The sequence below is a fragment of the Vicugna pacos genome, chromosome 4, assembly GCF_048564905.1.
Source record: "Vicugna pacos chromosome 4, VicPac4, whole genome shotgun sequence".
NCBI lineage: Eukaryota > Metazoa > Chordata > Mammalia > Artiodactyla > Camelidae > Vicugna > Vicugna pacos.
This window is the reverse complement of record NC_132990.1, coordinates 67,404,865-67,414,309: the sequence shown is the minus strand read 5'-3', so window position 1 is coordinate 67,414,309 and position 9,445 is coordinate 67,404,865.

Below are 9,445 nucleotides of genomic sequence, written 5' to 3'. Positions count from 1 at the left end.
ATGGGTGAGCGCCTGGCCCCTCCCCCCCACTCCCATCTGCCTGGGCTGAGCCTTGCCTCTGGGCCAGCCAACGTCCCTGCAAGACGTGACTTTTATTTTTAGCAGCTGTACTCACTGCCTCCGCATAGCTGGCTCTCAGACCTGGGTGTGGGCCAGCCCCAGGCCTGCCCTCTCTCTGCCAACGGGGGTCTCAGGAGAAACCGACTCCCTGGCACCGGGGGCCTCTCAGGGCATGTAAGCCATCCTCGAGGCATCCTTGCAAGTAAGTACTATCAGAATCTGCATGTTCTCTGTGCCAAGGCTGAGGCTCAGAGGTCTCTCCAAGCTAGGAGCAGGCAGAGCAGAGTCTGAGCTTCCTCCCCAAGGCCTGACCTGCCCAGAGGCTCTGGGCCGTTGCCAGGTCTCCGATGGCCTTTCTCTGGAGCATTTTTCTGCCTTGGAAAGTATTCTTTTTTTTTTGTAGGGGAGGGTAAATAGTTTTTATTTATAATGGAGGTACTGGGGATTGAACCCAGGACCTCGTACATGCTAAGCATGCGCTCTACCACTGAGCTACACCCTCCCCGCCTCAGAAAGTATTCTAAGCAAGAGAAGAGGAGAGAGTGGAATTGGAAGGAGGTGGGTAGGTGGATGAAGCTTCGCTTCAGGGTGTGCAAGGGACATTTCCCAGTGCAGTGGGTCTGAATTCTGAAAGGATGCGCGCACATGGAAAAGCAACACAACATGAAAACCAGGACTGCCTTGTGCTTAGAACTCAGGTGCCTGCCTGTCTCCTGGAGTGCTGTGGCTTGGCCTCCCCTTGGCCTCCGTCTCGTCCACTGCACGATCGGCATAAGAGGGCTTTGAGCACTAAATGAGGGCATGAACAAGAGTGCCAAGCGCAGGGCCGGGTGCTGGGGGTCCTCCGAAAATACCGGCTGTTGTTACTTGCCAGCAGCTTGTGTCCTCTCATCAAAACACCCAACAGCTCATGAGCTGTTATCACCACTTAACAGTTGAAGAAACTGAGGCTCAGGGAGATGAGGTCACCCTTCAAAGTCACACAGCTAGTGGGGGCAGAGCTAGGTAGCTTACGGTAACAGCTTTAGTAAGATACGATTAAGCTGTAACTCACCATGCAGTTCAACCATTAAAAGTACACAATTTAATGGCATTTATGTACGTATTTTTCTTTCTTCGGCGGAATCCTGAGACAGTCTATGGTCTAGAAGATTTGTTTTTTATTTAAAGTAATGTTCTATTTTCTAAATATAAAAAATTTTTAATGGACAAAATACATAATTATTTAAAATAATATAAAGGTAGCGTGCATTTTATGATGAGTAAATTATACTTCAATAAAGACACTAAAATAATCATATAAAAGGGATAGCTGCCCATTCAAAGGGAGGCGGGAATACAGAAAAGCATCTCATGACTCAGAGATAACTACTAGTAACATGGTGGTAAATTTCCTGTCAGATACAGATATATAGACATACATATCAGATACACACACATAAAATCTCCGAAATCGGGATAATTTGTGTATATCATTCTTTATCGTTCATTTTCCATTCCATATGATTATGAACACTTTTCTATACCATTAGAAATGTATGAGAGATTATTGTCATGGCAGTGTTGTATTCCATTGTGTGGAGGAGACAGGTGATTTGGCTGTCCACAAACTGTCAGATAATTTAGCTTTTTCCACCGCGATAATCTTGACAAGCCTTTGGTGGTGCCTCTGATCACAGCCGGAGGAGATACGCTTAGAAGTCCTGTGCCTGGACTGAAGACATGAAAACTTTTAAAACTCTTGATACATACTGAAAATTGTTTTCCAGAAATGATGTGCCCATTTAAACTTTTTTCATTTGTCTTTTTGTTTTTTAGATTTCACATAAAAGTGGTATCATATGGTATTTTTTTTCTCTCTTTCTGGCTTACTTCATTAGAATGAGACAATCTCCAGGTCCATCCATGTTGCTGCAAATGGCATTATTTTATTCTTTCTTGTGGCTGAGTAGTACTCCATCGTGTAAATATACCACCATTTCTTTATCCAGTCATCTGCCAATGGACATCTAGGTTGCTTCCACGTCTTGGCTATTGTAAATAGTGCTGCTATGAACACTGGGGTGCAGGTATCTTTTTGAATTAGAGTTCCTTCCCGATGTGTGCCCAGGAGTGGGATTGCTGGATCATATGGTAAGTCTATTTTCAGTTTTTTGAGGACTCTCCAAACTATTTTCCGTAATGGCTGCACCAAACTACATTCCCACTAACAGTGTAGGAGGGTTCCCTTTTCTCCACAGCCTCTCCAGCATTTCTTGTTTGTGGATTTTTTAATGATGCCCGTTCTGACTGTTGTGAGGTGATACCTCACTGTAGTTTTGATTTGTATTTTTCTGATAATTAGTGGTATTGAGCATTTTTTCAGATGCCTGTTGGCCACTTGTTTGTATGTCTTCATTGGAGAAATGTTTGTTTAGGTCTTCTGCCCATTTTTTGATGGAGTTGTTTGTTTTTTTGTTATTAAGTTGTATGAGGTGTTTATATATTCTGGAAATTAAGCCCTTGTCAGTCGCATGATTTGCGAATATTTAGATTTTTTTTTCAAACAGATCCTCTTTAAATCAGCACAATTTTGTCCCCTTTTCAACAGCAATAACACTCTGGAGCCACAAGGATCATTTAATGGATAAACATTAACAAGTTATTTATCATCTGTGAACTTCAATTCCCTTATAAATAAAAAATGGAAATAATGCCAATATATAAAATAACTATCTGCCTTGTTGAGGTGCTACAAGTATTCAATAAAACAAGATATTTAATATGAAGTCCAATTTCAGAGTCTCTAAGAAGTGGTAGTGTCTTTCTCCCACTGCCTCCTTGCTTCACATCTTACTGCAATGGCTACAACTTTCAGATCAATGTTGTATAAGAGTATTGGGTTTTATTCTTCATTGGGTTCCTAATTTTAATGGGAGGGCTTCTAGGGTTTTATCCAAAGAGTCTGTTAATCAAACCATCGTGCCACTATAGCTGTGACATAAACACAATGTGAAACTCACAGAGTTTCTAATGCCTTGTTTTCTTAAGCGGTTAGTTCCTTACTTTACGAGTTTTAGGAACTCTGGGATCCGAATGAGGAAAAAGCCGAGGAGGTCAGGGCAGATCAGAGCTTCAGCGGGGCTTCCCTCCCTCTGGAGCTTGGACAGTAAGACTTGGATCTGGAAAACTTTAACCTTCTTTCAGATTTTGATCAGCTCCTTGCTGACTGTGTGACCTTGGGCAAGTCACATCACTGGCTCTGAGCCCAGCTGCCCTCATGCGCAAAGCTGGGTGACAGTCCCTGACCAGTGGGGTGACGAGGGTCAGCTGGGATGACGCATGTAAGTGAGGTCCTGACATACAGGGGATTCCCAGGAATGTTAGCTGAAGCTGAGTGGTCTGGGGGATTGTGTGCTGGGTTTGTTTAAGAGAAAGAATCCTTAAAACCTTCTACCAATAAGTTGTTTATGAGGTGTTCACTCATCAAACCCTGCTGACATCTCTGTTTCTGGCGCTGGGCTAGTCTCGGTAATCTGTGGTCAACATCCTAGTCCAGGGCAGTGGGGGAGACAGACAGTAAATGAGCACAAATAAATGTGCCTTCCCGCAGGGAGCAGCTGACGGCCAAAGTCTGTCCCCTGGCCCTGGGTTCCCCCGAGTCGGCCAGGCCCCCCAGCACCCGCAGCCACGTGGAACGCATTGAGCAGCTCTTGCATTCCAAACACACAGTTCTGCTCTCCCAGGCGCCTTTTCCTGGACCATGCCAGGCTCTCTGCAGGCAGCCAGGGCCTCAGTGCCTGATAAGAGGGCCTCCCACAGCTGCCTTCCAACCCAGCACAGCCAAGGCCAGCTAGGGGAAGGGGTGATGGAGGCGGGAGGGGGTCGTGGGGTAGGCGGCCGCTGGCGCTCAGTAGCTTCTCCCTCACAGCCCCACCAGGGTCTTGGAAAGTGGCCTGAGAGAAGGGGCCAAGTGTTCCCCTGGGGCCCCGGTGCATTGTTATAGAAAAGTAGTAGAAACATTTAAAATACAAGTCCTAAGGTGGGCATTCAGGCCCCCACCAACCTTTCTAATCAAGTTTCCCTTAACTTTATCTTACTTCTCCTCCTTGAGAGAGTCAGGGGTCTCGGGGGCCGTGATGGGTTCCGGGCCCCTCACAGAACAGCGGCAGCTCCGAGTTGACCCCCCTTGGTGGGTCTGATGAATGACTGGGTGAGGGGTGGCGGAGTGCCACCCACACTAACCTCATCTCCCTGAAGGATGCCCTCTGCCGTAAGCATCAGCCTGTTCACAGAGGAGGCACGGAGGCTCGGAGCTGGAATCCAGGCTTTGCCCTTCCCTGCACTCCAGAGGTCTGCAAACTGGCCACACACCCAAATCAGCCTGAGGGCTTGTTAAAACAGAGGGCTGGGTCTACCTTCACGCTTCGGAGTAGAGTAGAGCTGGGGTGGGGCTGGAGAATTTCCCAGTTGATGCTGATGCCCTTGGTCCAGGGCCACACTGTGGGAACCTCTCCCTCCACAACGGTGCCCCCCCTGAATTAATTTTCAGTGAGAATTAATTAGGGAGACCTTGCATTCACCATCGGCCACTTTCCATGGCACGGATGTATGATGAACTGCCTTCCTAATACTGATATTAGAGCACTCTGATCCTGACTGTCCCGCCCTCAGGGGAATGCCCCACCCACCACCGACTCTACGTTCAGTCCTCTGGGTGCATCTCCTGGACACTGCAGGATACAGACTTCCTAAAGTAGGGGTGCATCCATCAAACAGTGAGGGCGAGTGATTGTTGATGTTAAATTTGCTTCCTTCAGTGGTCACCGGGAAAAGGGACAGTCAGAGCTAAAGATGGAGCTGGAAGGCTTGGAGAAAATTGACAGAGGCATCCACAAAAGGGATGTACAGGACTAGGACTGGAGAGGTGAGTGATGGGGGAGGCAGGACAGGGTCTGAGCGTGCTGGGGAGAGTGATGGGCAGCTGCAGCCTCGGACAGGAAGCTACCTGCCATCACCGCTGAGACCAGGGGTCCTCAGGGCACGGTAAGCAGAGAGCTGAGGAAATCGGGAGCTTCTCGGAATGCATTTCCACCTTATTCCACTGGTAGGTACATGTGGCTTCTTTTTCAGAGTCTAGCCAACTTGAGCAGAGCAAGAGTACCCTTGTCCATGATGCCCGCCTATTAATTAAGTTATTAAATAATGACATCAGTATCCAAGGATGTTTTTATTATTAATAATCACAGCTGCAATTTATTAAGTGTCTATTATGTACCAGACACTTTGCATACAAAACCCCATTCAGTCCTCCCCCACAAAGCCCATAAAGTGGGTGCTGAGATTATCCCCATTTTTCAGATGAGGACACTGAGGCTGGGAGGGTTTAAATAACTTGGCCAAGGACCTAGTCGCTAGGAAATGACAGGGCTACTGTCTGGCCATCTCTAAACGGTCGCTTTCCACTCTGTCGTCTTGCCCCTCATTTCCTGAACACCTGCTCCGTGCATGGCCCTGGGTGGGACCATAGATGAATCATTCAAGTAGTCATTGATTCAACAAGCTTTCTTTCTTTTTTTTTTTTCTTGTTGAACACTTGCTATTTCATATGGGCTTCTTTATGTATAGCATGCCTTATTCCAGAAAGCACTTAACAGAACTTCTTGACTTGATAAACAAGAGAATAAAATGTTGAAGGTGTGGTCAAGTGATGGGTGACAAATGGAAAACGGAAGCTAGAAAGGCCAGAGGAACCCAGGAATGACACAGGCGGACAGAGGGCAGATCTTGAGGCCCTATGTGTTATAGGAGACAGGCCCCAAATTGTCCTCTGAGCTTTCTAACCCTGATCCTACGAGGTTCAGTGTCCATAAAATACCAATGAATCCGTGGGGGAGGTGAACGAAACACTCTCCTGAGCCCTGAGACCAGAGAGGCCTTTTCCTAGTGAGTGGGCGTGAGGAGCAGGGAGCAATGTCCCCAACCAGCGAACCGACTGCACGTACAGCACATGTCTCAGGGGCTGTTTCCTGTGCCCCACTCCGTGCTGGCCCAAGTCCCAACGCAGCTCAGAGAGAACACAGGGCAGGGTGAGCGCACCCCCCACCCCTAGTTAATCCACAGCGTTTATAGGAAACATTTAGAGCAAACTGGCAGGCCCCCGGCTACGTGCAGTCCTCAGGTAAGCTCTGTTTGGCCTGAGATGTGTACTTAAATTGTTTGGATTCGTTGTCAACTTTAAACAGGAGATTTCACTTAAAAAGCCAGGTTTTGGCAGTCTATTAAAAAAAAAAAAACCTGCACATGAGATTTGACTACAGGAGGCCCACGTTCCCTAAGGACACAGACTGACCAGAGCTGAGCAGTTTTCCGATGATCCCTCCACGGCTCCCTGAAGGCCCTTTTTGTTTTCAGCTTCCCTACCTGGCTTTGCACGTCACGGTCACCGTCACCGGGAGCTGGCAGCCTGTTTTAGGGCATTTAGAATTGTGTCACGTTAGTGTGCGTCGGTAGCAACCAGCAACTGGTTTACAGTGCGGGGACCCAGTGTGGGGTGGGGTTCAGGCAGGTGGCTTTCTAACAAGCTATTGTGGTGCAGGGGGTGAGGGTCTCTCCTGAGGGGCCCGGGGGGCTGGGTGGGACCTGTGGGTGATCGTATAGCTGCTCAGCATCCAGATAAACAAATGGATAGCGTTCCTTTCAACACCGCTTTTGGCAAGTCCAGTGGGGCTGTGAGTTCAAGATCATATTCCCTGGCAGGTGCCCAGAGGGCAGCTCCTCTGAATTGCTGGCGGGGTGGGGCTTGGGGGGGTGAGGGGGTGGTCCTGAGTCAGATGCTGTCAATCACAGCGGTGCTCACCCTTGGCTGTACGTCAGAACTGCCTGGAGAACTCTTCCCACGCGTCCTCCCCCACCCAGGCCCAGGCCACCTCCCAGACCAGTTAGATCCGAGTCTCTGAGGAGAATACAGGCACTGGCATTTTAAAGCTTCCCAGGTTAGCCCAGCGATCTGCCAGGTGTGAGCAGCAGGGCTTAAAAAGGAGCTCGCTCCCTGGGCCAGGCTGGTGTCAGCTGTAGAGATACAGAGATGAGGGAGGCTCCCAAGAGGGAGGAGAGGAGAGGATGCAGGCAGGCCAGTAAGTGGACAGTCAGAGTAAGTGTGATGAGTCCCCAGGGGATCCAAGCGGGGCACCTAAGCCGGCGTGGGGGCTCAAACTCTCCACACCCCCTTCCTCCGGAGGAGAGGCCTGGGCCGAGTTTGGGGAATAAATACCATCCAACCACGTTAAGAAGAAGGAAAATCCCGGCCAAAGCCGGGGTACAGTCCAAGGCTCTGAGGCCCGAATGGAGAGGGGGAGGGAAGGGAGCGGAAGGTTGTCTGGCACAGCTGGATCAAGGGGAGGGAGAGGGAGTAGGAGAAGAGGCCACAGACGTGGGAAGGGGCCAAATCACAAAAGGCCTCGCATGCCAAGCTAAGGAGATCGAACTTGACCCTGAAACTCAGAGGAACCTCTGGAGGTACATTTAAGTCCAGGAGTCATAGGCATGAACAAACACATCATGGGCTGGGGTCATCAAGGAGGGCTTCCTGGAGGAGGTCAGGCTTGAACTGAGGGAGGGAGAGATGTGGGCATTTTAATCAGCTTGCTTTAAAACCCTTCCCTCCCCCACGCCCTTCAAAACCGTTTGAATCACAAGCTGCCTGTGTTTAAAGACGTGTTTGTTATTTGAAGGCTGTGGTTTCTCTTCAGCAGATTCTGGGCCCCATCCTCTGACGAGGAGCCAGGAAGGAATGAAGAACTCATCCTCTTGCCCAGAGAGCTAATTATTGAAAGGCCGTGGGCCTCGCCAGGGTTTACGGCGTCACTGTTCACTATCATGCAACAGCTCCTCTTTTCTCACTGGTCAAAGTTTTCAGTACGTTTTTATGGGCTGCCCCAAAGCCAGCTGGAAGCTTTTTTTCCATAAACTCTCCCTGAGACAAGTAGCCAGGTTTCACATATTAAAATGAAAACGTCAAAAGGGTTGTTTTAAAAAAAAAAAAAAAAGGACGCCAGCTCATGTGTGAGGCCTCAGCTCACAAAACCTACGTTGAAGTCCAACGGTATCTGCCTGGTTTTTATCACAAAGCTGATGGTTACGTTAGAGCGATGATAGTCATCATTGATCACTTGCTTATTTGTTCACTCACCACTTCCTGGGCATTTACCGGGTACCAGGTTTGAGCTGGGCACCAACATGACAAGGTGCCTCAGGCACGATTGCCCCACCCCCACTGGGTTCGCGGGCTCAGAATACTTGAGGGTTTACAAAGTGTTTGCACGTGCAACTTTGTGATCAGTGTGTGCTCTTATTATAGCCATTTTTCAGAGGAGGAAATCGAGACTCCTAGAGGTTAACTAATTTGCCCAGAGTCACATAGTAATAAGGGGTAGCACCTGACCTTGGGTCATCCACTTTCAGATCCAACGTTCTGACCACCTTGCTCCTTTTTTAAGCAACAACACTTGTTACTGGCTTAAGTTGGACAATAGCTCCAAGGTGTTTAGCTGCCACTTACAATCTGTCCAGTATCTACCCTCACCTTAGAACCCTGGTTTCTCTTCTGAGGGAATTCTCCCATTGTGAGGAAGGGGAAAAACTGGCACCCATCTCCCATGGCCACCATCACTAGCTAAGCCTGGTGAAGCCAAATTCTTCCTTAGCATTTCCTCCCGCATGGACAGTGGGCAGATCCACATAAAATATAACCTCCGCCAATCAGATACTCATTCCTGGGACTGACTCTTGAGTGAGTGGTGAGAGGACCCTTGGAGGTCAAAATGACTCTCAGTAGAGGATCCTGGATCAGACTGTGCCTGCCGCATTCCCTTGGCTGAGCTTCCTGCAGCTCCATGGCTCTGCCCTTTGTCCAAGACTGTTCCCCAGGCTCTTATCGGCTCTGTGAGCCCTCACTATCGTCCAGTAGGTCCCTCCTTGCTTAAGATGGCCAGGGATAATCCTGGTTTCTTGTAACCGAGAATTCAGGCAGATAGATACAAGGTCTCCATTGTATTTACAAAACTAGCAAGAAATAACCACCTCCCATTGGCTGTCGGCATTGACCAAGGAGATTCACCCCAGGAAAACCATTTTTGAATGCTGTGAAAATGTGGGCACAGCCTCTCTTGTCAAGGCCTGAGAAATAGCACAGCGAATACACCCGGTTGTCCAGGCTGCTGCCTGCTGCCGTCAAAAGCCAGGCATACTCTCCTGCTCCGTGTCTCACCCCCGGGTTCGACCCCCTCAGCCCTTCAAGCTGCCACTGAGTATGCTCCTCTGTGATTCCATTCCCATCTGGGTCCTTCTGGCCTTTTAAGGGTCATGAGTGTAGAGACAGAGACTGGAGTAAAGCCCACAGGTGTGG